The sequence below is a fragment of the Lissotriton helveticus genome, chromosome 5_1 (assembly GCF_964261635.1).
Source record: "Lissotriton helveticus chromosome 5_1, aLisHel1.1, whole genome shotgun sequence".
NCBI lineage: Eukaryota > Metazoa > Chordata > Amphibia > Caudata > Salamandridae > Lissotriton > Lissotriton helveticus.
Genome location: NC_136065.1, coordinates 1,848,095,450 through 1,848,100,293, shown reverse-complemented (window position 1 = coordinate 1,848,100,293; position 4,844 = coordinate 1,848,095,450).

Genomic DNA, 4,844 nt, shown 5'->3' with positions numbered 1-4,844 from the left:
GGACACGGCCTCGTGGCGTGGTCCGACCCCGTCCGCATGGAGGGCCCCGGACGACATCGGCCCTCCATTTACCTACTATCGACCCCCCTGACACGCACATGCACGAACCCTCGGCGCGAGCAGCCTCCGCGGCCACCTACAGCTCTCCCCCTCCCGGGTACCCCGGCCGAGCCTGCTCGCCAACGCTGCCAGCCTGGCACCCTGACCAGGCCACCCTTTCCGGGCCGACTCCATCTTGGGACCCTCACGCCCCGAACACGTGGCCACAGCCATCCCGGGCCCGGCCCCAACGAAGCCCAGACATTGAGGCACCAGGATCCTCCTAGGTGGTAAAGTGGCCACTCGACCAGATCCCGGAGGAGGAGAGTCTCGATGGGCCTCCCACCGCCCCCGGACGCCTGGTATCGATCGCTCTCCCGGCTCCCTGGGCGCTGGCTCCGCCCCCCTGCTGGGTGTCTGGACCCCTTCATCCCGGCCCCTCTGACCCCCAGGCGCGAGGGTCCGGACATCAAAGCCCTCCAGTCCTATATCTGGGCCAGCCCTGGATTAGGGTGGCAGTTGTATCTTGGAGACGAAGCCCTGCTGACCTCGTCGCGGCTGATCCTGATCCGAACTCTTGCACCTGGAACTATCTTCGAGGCCCTGCTGACGCTGTCGCGGCCTGACCAAGCTGAAACACCTTCGAGGCCCTGCTGACGCTGTCGCGGCCTGACCAAGCTGAACCACCTTCGAGGCCCTGCTGACGCTGTCGCGGCCTGACCAAGCTGAACCACCTTCGAGGCCCTGCTGACGCTGTCGCGGCCTGACCAAGCTGAACCACCTTCGAGGCCCTGCTGACGCTGTCGCGGCCTGACCAAGCTGAACCACCTTTAAGGCCCTGCTGACGCTGTCGCGGCCTGACCAAGCTGAACCACCTTCGAGGCCCTGCTGACGCTGTCGCGGCCTGACCAAGCTGAACTATCTCCGAGGCCCTGCTGACGCGGTCGCGGCCTAAACCCTTGAACTATCCACGCACCAGTGGGTGCCAAGACTGTCCCGCTACCCCCTTTCCCCCGAGACCACGACATTACGGATCCCTCGAACCTTGCTGCTACCCTGCCAAGAACTTGCGTTGATTACTTATATAAAGATTCTTGTGAATATCCTTCCTGTGTGGTGTCTATCTGTAAGTAGTGGGATTACTCTGCTGGTACGATTGTAGGAGCGGAGCCTCGCCAGGGAGGCCTCCCTACGGCGCTCGGCCTATTCCATAGAGAGAGGTGGGACTCGGGCGGACAGTCAGACACCTTCTGTCTCCCCCGGGGGTCGCCTTTCCAACAATACCTATACCTTCCTTTCAGCCAATGTGATGGTTCTTGGAAATACCCTGAGAAGGAAACTAACCTTTGCCGGCTCCATAGTGCGGGCCATGCCTCTATAGAACATATATCTTGTTTGTGTCAATTTCTACCTCATATCTGAAACCTATTGTCCTCCAGGACCAATCACCTGAGGTCCTCTTTCTAATGGAAACTTGGCTTTCCGAGGCCACACCGGCACTTACCCTCCCCACAGTCTCAATAGAACAGGGGGGAGAGGGGGTGGTATTGCGATATCTATAAAACCTTCCACTCCTGCAGCTTTATTCCCCAAGACCTACCAGACGGTGAGAGTGCGCTTTTTAAAATTGCACTGAGTGCAAACTTTACCTTCTCTGGTCTCCTAGTTTATCTCCCACCTGGTCCATCTAAGACTTTCAGAGAAGCCCTGGTGAATACTACCTCAGCACCAGCTCTCCAGTCAGCCAATTTTATTATTATCGGTGACCTGAATCTTCACCTAGAGATGCTAGAATCCCCAGACACCTTCTTAGGGGACTTGGCAGCCTGCCAACTCACCCAACTAGTCCCCGGCGCCCTGCATAGTGCCGGGCATCTCCTCAATCCTGTTTTTTCTAACCTTGAGACACTGGAAATTCTAACTCCTCTCCCCATGATCTGGACAGATCATTCTCTCATCCTAATGGCTAACGCTGGCCGACCTTAAGTCCCAGTCAAACCAGCACCCCTCAATGAAATGGCCGTGACATAATTTCGACCAGGAGGCCTTCCTCACAACCCTGAGCACAAAACCACCAGATAGAGCCATCAATATAGTAGAGGCTGATGCGCTCTTTCATAGATGGGTAACCCAAGCCCTAGATAGCTGCATCCCTCTCAAACTCAATCACTCAAAAGGTGCGCTGGCTAATGCCTGGTTCAACGAGGAGCTGGCCCTAGGCAGGAAGAACTTCAAAGTTCTAGAAAGAGCATGGAGGCTCACATACAACTTCCAAGCCAAATTACCGTATAGAGCAGCTATTAGATCCTACCACAAACTAGTGCATAAAACAAGGGCAGCCCACTACACCAGCCTGATCACCACCAGCACTAATTGTAGTGATGGAGTGAGATTTAGAAATACATTTATTTCAGCTCGCGAAGTAAAACTTCCATAATAAATTAATAATATTAATAAAGTGTGTGGTGGAAATCACTAACCAACCTAGAGTAAAAGTTGCATTTACATGAACACGTGGGAAACTAAAAAATGTGCTCATAAACGTGCATTATGTTGCTGTGACGGGGTGCTGGGGGAACCCCGATTCGACCCGGAGTGGTGGTCCGCCGCTACACTCTCACCCTGCCACTTGTCCCCACAGCTGCCAGAGAACGAGTGGCGCGAGACCCGGGATGACTGCTGGACCCCACCGGAATTAGGTACTGGCGCCTTTAACTGGAACAGCGAGGACGACGCTGCTCCGCCCCCTTTTTACGGAGCAACGTCAAAAGGCGGAAGTATCCCTGCTTCGATGGACGGCGTTTCCCTGGAGGTGGACGGTGCGGAGAGAAGTCGGAGTAACGCGAGGGTGTATTCGGAGGAGGACGAAGAGCAGAAGAGACCAGCTGAGAGCGTCAAGCCGGGAGGCCAACGTTTCGGTGCATCGCCCCGCCACGGTCCCGAGGGAGGAACGTGGCTTAACAAGGTACGGGGCAGAGTTGCGGAGTGGGTGGGACGGAGTAGCCCTACCGAGTAGAAACCGCAGCCGACTGTACAGAGCATCCCCTGTGACCCTCCCTTCACGAGCACTGAGAGCACTACGTGACGTGTGTACAGCACTTTCACTTGGTTTCCTTCACTCCCCTAACCCTCTTTGATTGTATTGGACGTCCCAGTAACCCGTGGTTCTCTCCTTTTGCTTTCTGGGTCCGTTGCTGTGACGAGGGAGGAAGACCCCAGCTACGGCAGAACAGCCAAGACCGAACTCCTTCCCCAGAGGCAGCAGAGACCCCGGACTCTTCCCACGAAAGCCCCCGGACCTCCCCCTTATCGGAACATTGTTTTCTTCCCTTGTAAAGAGACTACTACCCCCCCCTGTTGGACTCTCTGTCTGTTATGCAGAGGAAGACCTACATACCAATAAAACCCTCGTTGAAAGCACTTATTAGAGATCCCACCTTTGTGTTCACTCCAAGTTCGGTATCTTCTGAAAGGCAGGTAACTCCTGAGGAACCCCCCCTGGGACAGCTGCATTTTGCATGTGTGTGAAAAATAATGAATTAATCCTGTCTATTGTCATGTCAGAATTAAATGCGGCTGTTTATTAATGAAATGTGCTTATTTCTGTGTGCTCATGTTTTGTTTTTCCTGTCTTAAATGTTGCACGAATCTGTATGTTGCTTTATTTGCTTATGCTAGGTAATATAGATTAATGGGTTAATAATTAGCAAAGGTAGGTGGGTAACAGAACAAATGTCAATTCCTTAATTAATTGATGTTTTATGTTTGTTTAAATAATAGTTCTTCAAATGAAGCTTAGAGTTGGCTGCAGAGAAAAATATTACTTTTAAAAGTGACGCAAGAAAAAGGTGGCGCAGAAAATTGACGCTTTCTGAAAAAGAGGCCTGTTGATATAAAGTCACAAGAGAAAACTTATTTTTTGAAAATGATGAGAAATCTATGAACTTTTATTTTGAAAAGTTTTGAAAGGACTGCCAAAGGCACTCTGTGGAGAGGTTTGCTATTGTGCCACGAGAAGTTCAGAACGGACAAGCTCAAGGTTGAAAGGAAGAGCCGTGACATTTTTTTTTATTAAATGAACATCTTTGCTACAAAATGTAGCAGTCTAAGGAAGTGTCGCCAAGACTCTGTGCATGAACAATTGCTTAGTGAAAAAGCCCGGACATGAGCTAGAAGTTGTCACAATTTAATGTGGCATGAGGTGGCTCAGCCAATGGAGAGCCAGAATTCAGCTGTTGGAATGTGAAAATAGTTAGTTCAGCTTAAGTTTTAGGGTATAAGAATTAGCTCAAAGAGCAGACTTTTTGCCCTACGCTTTTGATTCCAGAGGGACGTGTTCTGCTGATGGACGAATGCTCGTAAGGAAAGGAGATTTTTAAAAAAAGACTTTACTTTCAGGCAATGAGGGTAGAGACAGGGAAATAGTTAGGGTTTGGAAATGCTTATTTTCACCTATTTCTGCTAATGAATAATATTTCTTGAATTAAGCTCTCTTTATAAATGCTGAATAAACTTTTCTTTATAACATTTTCTAATGCTTGTTTAATAAAGTTCCAAACTCTAAGTTTTCATGAATATGTTTAAATAAACTTACTAAATGACAAGCTGGTCTTGTTTATTGTGGATAGTTTAAACAACATATATAGATCTTATCGCCTCGTGATTCAGTCGCTCTGTTGTTAATATGGGCCTAGTATTGTATGGTAAGTTTGGTGATTGTAAGTAGAGTCATTTATGCAAAATTTTGGTAGGAGCGCTGGATCAATTCCCTTGGTAGCATTCGTATATGGTTTATATGTTGTTTT